Genomic DNA, 9,206 nt, shown 5'->3' on the forward strand with positions numbered 1-9,206 from the left:
TCTCAAAATTCTGTCTACATCACATCCAAGGCACCGGGAAAAATATATTCTGGAATGACGTATCCAGGCCTGACATGACAATATCCCCACATGCAGACTGTTTTTTTTACATCTGTGCAGCACTTTGGTCAGTGGAAACTGTTTTAAATGTGCTCTATAAATTAAATTTACTTACTTACTTACTTACTTTTGTCTGTAAAAGGGTTATTTCTTTCTCTTCTCACTCTTCCTGCTCACTCCATTGTACCCATTGTACATGACCTGTGGCTTATGTATAGTGCTTAGGCTGATTGCAAAGTGAACTAATTATCTAAAACAGTTTTCACATGAGGAAGTGTGCCAGAGAGTTGGCAAAATAGTGTAAATAATAGCCATTGTGCCTACAGTTGTGCAAAGTGTGTGTTACAAAATTGCAAACTGAGTGCAAAGCAGGGTTTGTGCTTTTAGTTTTGCGAACTCAGTGAGTGGTTTTGCTATAAGTATTAATAGTTTTAGAAATTGTGCTATAAGAATCACAGTTGTGTTTAAGCATTCAGAAAAAACTGTAATCATGTTTCAAACATTACTTGAGGATTAACAAATGTTCTTTTCCTCAATAATAGAGTTTTTTTCCTTTGCTATAAATGATGAAGTCCCTATTTTCTAAATTACATCTATATTATTAAAGGGACACCAGGCAAGCCTGATGCTTTTTCTCTACGAAACTCCCCCTAGCATCTGTACGTGTCGATACATGTGCGAGTCCTCGCTCGGTCTGAAACTCTTTTCCTGTTCTTTGCATCTTCCATCAAGGGTTTTCGCTGCTTCTTCACCGGCTCTGCAACAATCGCTAGCGTTTTGTTAGCCTGCCTCTATGCTGGGGATGCAGGATGTAAACTGATCCTGATTCTCGCGATGTTTGAGACTTTGTGAGACTGAAGGTCAGAGGGTCGGATACACCGAACTTGCAAGTGGGATATTCTTCCTACAGGCAGTAGGGACCTTTACCAGAGACTTTCTAATGAGGAGACACAGCACTCAAAAAATGCTCCATAGAAATGCATGGGGTTAGTTTGTAACACCAATATGGCCGTTGTCTACACATATCCCACCCCTTCCTCGGCAAAACGTCGACATGTAAATACATTGAGCCAATCATGTGGTGTGATGTGAATACATTGAGCCAATCATATCCTCCTGAGAACCAAGAAAAAAAAGTGTCCAACAATTTCTTTTTTTTGTGTGATTTCCTTTCTATTTAGGATTAAAAAGACATCTTACAATTTTTATTTTTTTTTATTTATTTTTATTTTAAATTTTATAGCATGTCCCCTGTGGTGGACAAAAGGACTGTTTTAGTATGAAAAGGTAGCCATGAAATCAGACCAAAATGGACAAATTATGCTTTTAGTGGTATTAAATTAAGGGTAAACTTAACCAAATATAAGGGAAAATGTTATTTATTATTTTTTAGACTTCTTTATCATCTTTTGTTACTTTTAGACTACTTTATTTGCCTTTTTGGACAGTTGTATTTCTTTTTCCTGGATTGTTCATTTCATTTTCATGTTTTTCTTTCATCTGCGATAATTCATCTTTTAGTCTTAATCTTCCTCGCTATCTTCTTGAGGCACAGGTTCATAGTCCTTATCTCTGTTTCACTCACTCATCACCTGAGAGCTCCAAATCTGACCCCCCCCCCCCTCATTCATCCTATACAAATGATCGCCTAAATTTCCCAAAAAATCAAAATATTTTGGTCCTGGTGTCCATTATAATGGACATTCATAAAGTCACTATTATTTCAAAATGTAAATAACTTAACTTCTTTCAAAATTAATCATATGATTCCTGACATCTTCATTAACAAGACCATATATTGCCATCATAATGAATGCTTAATAAGAAGACACTATTTGACTTATCTCTCCTCCTTCCATATGCTTTTTTTGATGTCAACCATTTTTGAGAACCAGGGGCCTGTTGCACAAAACTAGGATAAGGGATTAAGCCAGGATATCTTGGTTATCCTGGCTCAATTTATCCGTGATCCAGTTGCACAAACGCGGGATAGGGGGCAGCAGGATATGTTATGGTATAAGTTACCATGGCGATTTATTCTGTGGAGCTAGCCTGCTCCAGACCAGGCTAAGTTCCAGGATCTATTTAATCTCATCCCTTAACTCAGTCAGCAGTCACCACAAACGGAAACCAATAATTTTTCCACTGCCCACTACACATTGTTATCACATATACCTAGACCCACTGTCATTATTTAAACGTTTGTGATCATTAAATAACTTTTACATACTCGCCATTCCCGACCTGTCATGAGACAATGTGACGTCACGGGAGTGCCTAACCATTTCGCGCGTGGTGGTCGCGGCACTAGTTGCAATATTCTCCTAAACAGAGGTGTTGCTGTTTGTTGCAGTTGTGAGAAGGCTATCTACCTACTTCACACCGTAGAAGAAGCAATGAAGCCGCTCTAGTTGCCATGGTGAATCAGTGAATCTGTGATCAGTGGCGGGGTCTATTTGAGGGAGCCATGAGCGCGCACTTATCCAGGATAGGTTTCACCTGGCTTGATGGATCCGTGTCTGCTCATCCTGGCTTGCTCGTTGTGCAACCAATTAAGCCTGTACGCTCTTGTTTTGGATTCATTGAGCGCAGCTCAGTAACTTATCCCGGATGTCTTAATTCTGCTTTTGTGCAATAGGCCCCAGGAAGAGGAGGTTCCCAGCAACCCAGCCAATCACATGATATATCATTAGAAAGCCCAGGATGTCCTCTTTAAAAGACCACAGGAATTGATAGAATAGCTCAAAGGGGTAAAGGGGTATGCATCTAGAACTTCACTGTCCACTACAGAGGACATAGGTCTATGGATTGGTTCTCAGGAGGATATGGTGTGTTGTGAAGACATCTTGCCAATCATGTGTTGTGAACTCGCCGCTGGAGCAAGATTGGTGTCGTGAAGCCTTGCGCACGCGCATTTATGCTGAATAGGATGCCCGATGAGTGCCCAAAAAGTGGAGGGACTTGCCTAAAAGGACTTTGCCTTTACTTACCACTTTTGTGTACCCAAGTCACGTACTGGTACTCATTTGTTGATGCTTACTTAACTTCACTAGTAATAAGCATTTGTTCAATTGGAGTTCATCATTACTTACTACTTTAACTTTGTGTACCCTGAAGTAAAGTCACTGATACTCTGATAGCCCTGATACTCATTTGTTAAAGCTTGCTTAACATAACTTCACTAGTAATAAGCATTTTTATTCAGTTGGAGTTTATCATTACCTACAGTAATGAACATTCTGGATATTGGTATTCACATGTCTTAACCTTTCAGCCCTACACTGCAGAAGCTTTTTTTAGATTAAAGCAAAAAGACAGCCTCTGAGTCACCTCTAGCATTCACAAACAGGACTAGACTATGTTGAACAGGACTAGAATATTGACACAGACAGCTGGAGAAATAATGTTGAATGTTTAAACTAAAACAGAGCATAAAAATACACAGTACTGACAGTAGTCAGTATTGTTCTTTGAACTCTCGTTAACTTCAGTGAAGTTGTGTACTTGACACAGTGGTAATTGACTGTTGATTGCCTTTAAGCACCTTGGATAGCGACAAACCCACCGCTAACATGTTGCTCATGAGTGAAATGACAACAAACCTCTGAGCTTTACACCTGGTGGCGTCTCCAAGATCTCTCCAAAGACCTCGCTGTGAACGCCAGCCCCAGTCAATCAACTCTTATGGGCTCAGTTCAAAGGAACCTGAACAACACCCCCTCTAGACACCACACACACACACACACACACACACACACACACACACACCTAATAAGCACATAAACACATCCTTTTCTTCCTCTGCAATGACCTTGAGATTTTATTTCAACTTTTTATTTATTTAGTTATTTATTTATTTAGCAAGGTTGCGTTGGAGGAGATTGGAACTAGTTTTGTGAAAAGGGTTGGGGAGTCCTGACTGTGAGTCTCGCCCTTGGCTTGGAGTGGCAGAGGAGACAGAGTTGGTTCACGCCACGAATAAAACTCCCCTCAGTGCTGCTGGGTACTTGATGTGTGTGTGTTAACAGACATAACACTGGTGCAGAACTACGAGAGGAGACTTGTGTATGTGTGTGTGTGTCTGTGTGTGTGTCAGGGTTGTGCAAAATTCCAGAATTGAATTGAAACTGGCTCTTAAATTCCAATTCAATTCTTGAATTTCACTTGCATTTCAATTGAGGTATCAGGAAGCAGAATTGCAATTCGAATTTTGCACAACCCTGGTGTGTGTACAGTATGTGTGTGCGTGTGTATGTGTTGGTGGGTGTGAGTGTGTGTGTCTGTGTGTGTGTGTGTGTCTGTCTGAGTCTGTCTGTCTCTCTAAGGGACTGTTCGTTATTTATTCGGGATTTTGAGTGCTTCAATCAAAAGTTGCATGACCCTCCCCTGCCTGCAAGAAATTTTTCAACGACCCTCCAGCAGTTTTTTCAAAAAAGACATGACCCTCCCCGACCAATTATCGATACCTCCCTCCCACGCTTTTAAGCGCTGTGAAAACACATCGACGTGGGCTAAAGTTCTAAAGTCAACCTCTGCTGGAAACTAAATGCACACTTCCTGCAACTGCATTAGCCTACTTGAAATAAGTTACTCCTCTAGTAAGTATTCACATGAAATAAACCATTCAACAAAGCACTCTAGGTAATAACAAATTCAACACATGAACTTGTTGCTATGGACTATAGGCTTCCTCAGTCATTGTAAAGCTGCCGAAGCTGAACATTATCCAAAACTCAATTTCTCAGACGAGCGTCAATTTGGGAGCTTGCTACACTCCTTCCTTCTCAAATGTCTTGAAAAGGCCGTTTCAAGAAAAGGCAATTTCACAAATAATCACAGGGACCGAAAAATACCTAACATGCCAACTTTTTCCGGGTTTATCATTTTAACTTTTCCCCGCTGTCTTGCCGTTTTAATATTTTCCCGTAGAATATCCCATATTAGGCTACTGTAATAATCTTATAACATTAGTCCTAAGTATAGTATAAGTATAAGTATATATACTCTTTTGATCCCGTGAGGGAAATTTGGTCTCTGCATTTATCCCAATCCGTGAATTAGTGAAACACACTCAGCACACAGTGAACACACAGTGAGGTGAAGCACACACTAATCCCGGCGCAGTGAGCTGCCTGCAACAACAGCGGCGCTCGGGGAGCAGTGAGGGGTTAGGTGCCTTGCTCAAGGGCACTTCAGCCGTTCCTACTGGTCGGGGTTCGAACCGGTAACCCTCCGGTTATAAGTCCGAAGCGCTAACCAGTAGGCCACGGCTGCCCCCTTCTGCATTCTGGCCTGTCTCTGTGTTGACTTGTTGTTACCCCTTGCCCTTCCAGTGAAACAGATGTATTCAAATCATCGTTTTGCTTGCTTGAATGCGAACTCAGTGATGTTAACCTAGGCCTATTTAAAGGGGTCATAGAATGATTATATAGGGTATTTGGTGCTGGTCCTTAAGGTCTCTGAATAGGGTGTGTAACATTGGTTGGGCTGAAAATGGCATATGTGCTGTTCTATGTGCCCTAAAGCAAGCCTGGTTGAAAGCCCTGGAATGAAACGAGAGGTTTTCTTCCTTGTATGGTATGCTCATGAATATTTAGATAAACTGCGTGCTGATTGGTTGGTTTACAACGAGCGAAGCTCCCGAGCAAAGACGCAAACATGGCCGACCGACAGCACTCACTGAAACAGCCAAGGTGGAAATACTATGGAGACATAGGTGTTGAACAGCATATTTGACCCTGAATCAGAGGAAGAATCTGAAATAGAGGAGCAACCAGTCGCCCATAGATTGGAAATGACTACTTCAGAGTGGTAAGTTTTGTCATTTACTTTTTGCCACACGTAGCCCAGTTAGCTAGCTGTAATACTAGTGCACGTTAGTGTCGTAGACTAAGCTAAACATTAGGTTCATTTTTAGCATTGTAAGCAACAGAAGTTATTTATTTGCACACAAACAAATGTTTTAAAACTTGTACCCTTGTGCAATTTTTGTCGAGATGTCCAGTTAGAAGCTAGCTGAAAACTTCGTAGCCAGTCGTGGGCAGTTCAGGCTATGCTGTAGTGAAAGGAGTGCTGCTTGCAAGGAAAGTAGCTGCTACTTGTTTTAGTCAGTAAATATATTCTCCTGCTGAATAGGTAATCTGATTAGGAGTTGCATTCTTGTAGTGGTAATATGCGATCTTACAACAGGACGTCCAGTTAGCTGAGCAGGAGCTCTGTGCAGCTCGTAGGCTATATGGCTGAAGTGAAACGAGTAGCCTACTGCTCGCGTCAATGAAAATATTACGTTAATGTCAGTAGGTCTAATGTACTCGTGTAACTATCCTGCTGATTAAGTCATCTGAATGTAATCTGTAATGTATGATCTTACAACGGGACGTCCAGTTAGCTGGGCAGGAGCTCTGTGCAGTTTGTAGCCTATGGCTGAAGTGAAACGAGGTCAACGAAAATATGACTAGGCCTACTCTCGTTTGTGTCAATTCAAAAACACTTTTATTTATCCCCATTTACATACCATGGAGTAGAGTACAATAATCAAAAATCCTATAAATATCACTGTTTAAAATACAGTAGGTACAGTCAGTAGGTCTAATGTAATCTTGTAACTATCCTATTGACATCTGATTGAGATTATTACCTTCTTTCCATGTAGTAGCCTAATATGTGATCTCTGCAGGGAAATTATGTTTGTTTTTACAGGTTATGAGAATGGCCCAGGTTCCTGAGGAGCTGACCTGAATGACCATCATGGCCTCGATCCGTTGTGCCTCTATATTTATTCTTTGCAAAATGCAATGAATATTTACAGAGCTGACCATGGCCGTTTGAGAATCAGAGGGATGGAAAGGTGAGGACAATTTGATACAAGTGTTAGCAGTTACAGTATATAAATAAAATATTTTTAACCAATACACATTCATTATTGGTTCAGCATATTGCAAAAACACAGTTTGATCAACACCACAAAATGACAAACTTTATTTTTTTTTTCAACAATCGTCCAGTGATACTCTAATGTAAAATATTTTTTATAGTAAAAAAATTTGCTTTTCCACCCTGTTCTCGTTGCAGGCAATGTCCGTGTCATGATCCCCTCGTGTGTGGTGCTACGTATATGGAGGGAGCGTCCGGATACTTCAGGACAGTACGTTGGATTCAGATCCCTTGTCGACTGAACCGTGACTCATGTTCAGCAACAGCATCCTCCATGCAAGGTCTGTCATGCTGAGCACACCAGTCTTGGGGCACAGGAATCCGCTGGACGGCATCCCAATCAGGAAGAGGGTCTTTGATGATCTCGAAGAGGACAAGAAAGACGACTTATATTGGATACTGTAATACAGTGCATTGTAGGCTGTATACTGTACAATAAACAAATTATATGGCCCTGAACATTGTGCTTTGTTTACAGTACTGATGATGATTGACACCAGTAGCATCAGGTCTAAGAAAGCCTGTTGTGTGTGAATCAATAAGTTATTTTTAGTGCCTATACTGTTGCACATTTTGATTTGTTGTTTGTGATAAAAAAAAAGTATATTTTATTAAACTTACAAATTGTTTGGCAAGTCTGTACATAGTTTCTCCTTGGCTGTCTTCTGTTGTGGGGACTCAGCATTCTCATTGAAGTGCATGGCTGCAAGATAAAAACCTAAACCAAACAACAGAAATGTTGTAACACAAGTGAAAGTCACTTTTGCATGCACACACCAAGCTGTTAACTCACAGCAAAAGCATTTGCTAATATTCTAAGCCCCACAAGATGCCACACTTGGAGCATCTGTTTGGCATGATGCGTTTGTCATGTTGTCATTCTTGTAATGTTCTAAAATAAGAACGTGCAAATAAATCCATTGTATTTAGACAACACAGTTTTCAACATATCGACTAGATATCATTTGAATTGATAACGTGAAGTTGTTTCCACTTCTGACGTCAAAAACGTATGTGGGTTATATTACAACTTAGCAACCAAACTATCGTGTTACTCAGCTTCAGTTAGTGCTAGCTATCTTGCTGAGAACATAACCTGTCAGAGATCTCGACAAACATGCATAGTAAAATGTAGGTTAACATGACAACACAGGTTTTATCCGAATGACACACAGGAAAATTAAATAGCCTTGCCAATGAACTAAATCACACATTCTACTTGTTAGATACACGTTAGCATAACTGCTATTAGCAACAAAATAATACTTACAGCATGCGGTTGTGATGACCTTACGGTCGGAACAGCCCCTCCTTTCAGTAACAGCAGCTTAGCAAATCCATCTTTAAACTGTCCAAGGTTTTGAAAACTGCCTTCGGTGAAATGTTTTGCAAATTAATAACGGAGTGTCGAACTTTGCAGGGATCTTCTGGTAGAAAAACATTATCCATGCCCCTCGAACTTCGAATCCTTGGGAAGACTATGGAGTCTCCGCTTTCTTTGTAGCCTAAGTTTCAGCCTGGAACACTGCATTTACGACCGTGGCTCATTTTCGATATCCTTGAAGAACTGTCTGCTTTATAATTCCTGTGGATGTAAATGAGCAGGCAGCTAAACTAGTGTTTGTCTCATTTTCGCTCTCCATTCACGTTCCTGGGCTCAGAGCACCAGTGGGCTGGTCTGTATGTAAATTTTGAGGCGTGACAAATGTACAGGCCAGAGCCAAATAAGGTACCACCTGCGAGTTTGCGTAAACTCGCAGCTTCTTTTGGATTCGCCCGTTTTATGGCGGGAGTTTCGAATTGTGAGATTTGCATAGGAAGGAGGTGTCGATGGGGTTTTGAAGTTCTCTGTATCTCCATTTCACCCACTGAACTATCGCTATTCATCTATGACAAGGTAAACTCGGTTTTGCATTCTATGACCCCTTTAAGTTAACGACGTGGTTGTCGTTAGAGCACGATTCATTGGCGCATCGGCCGTAGGCTATGTCTACGTGCGCACCTGCCAGGCTACTCAGCTACGAGTAGACAAAGAATTCCCCCTGTAGGCTATATTCACTCCAAGTTGGCCTACCATAACTTACCAACTCTACACTGTAGACCATAAACTGGCTATTTATATGACCAATGTATTTGTTCAACTTTATGAAGCAGAATTACGCACTGCTACTTGGAACTTGCTACTTTTTTTGGCAGGAGAGAGAATGACAGCG

At 40.9% G+C, this 9,206-nt stretch overlaps 2 long non-coding RNA genes across 2 annotated transcripts; one reads left to right on the forward strand and one right to left on the reverse strand.

Annotated features, from left to right (window-relative positions):
* Nucleotides 1-5,734: 5,734 nt before the first annotated feature.
* On the forward strand, nt 5,735-7,212 carry LOC143139267 (uncharacterized). The gene is made up of 3 exons (XR_012990363.1): nt 5,735-5,871; nt 6,760-6,907; nt 7,132-7,212. It is a non-coding gene; the product is annotated as an uncharacterized LOC143139267 (long non-coding RNA).
* Nucleotides 7,117-8,482, reverse strand: LOC143139265 (uncharacterized). The gene is made up of 3 exons (XR_012990362.1): nt 8,264-8,482; nt 7,615-7,711; nt 7,117-7,356 (listed from the first exon to the last, which is right to left on the reverse strand). It is a non-coding gene; the product is annotated as an uncharacterized LOC143139265 (long non-coding RNA).
* Nucleotides 8,483-9,206: the final 724 nt, after the last annotated feature.

This window comes from Alosa pseudoharengus, unplaced genomic scaffold, assembly GCF_046254945.1.
Source record: "Alosa pseudoharengus isolate Yale_2024_CS ecotype anadromous, Long Island Sound unplaced genomic scaffold, YU_APseudo_1.1 YU_APseudo_1.1_scf_22, whole genome shotgun sequence".
In the NCBI taxonomy this organism is placed as follows: domain Eukaryota; kingdom Metazoa; phylum Chordata; class Actinopteri; order Clupeiformes; family Clupeidae; genus Alosa; species Alosa pseudoharengus.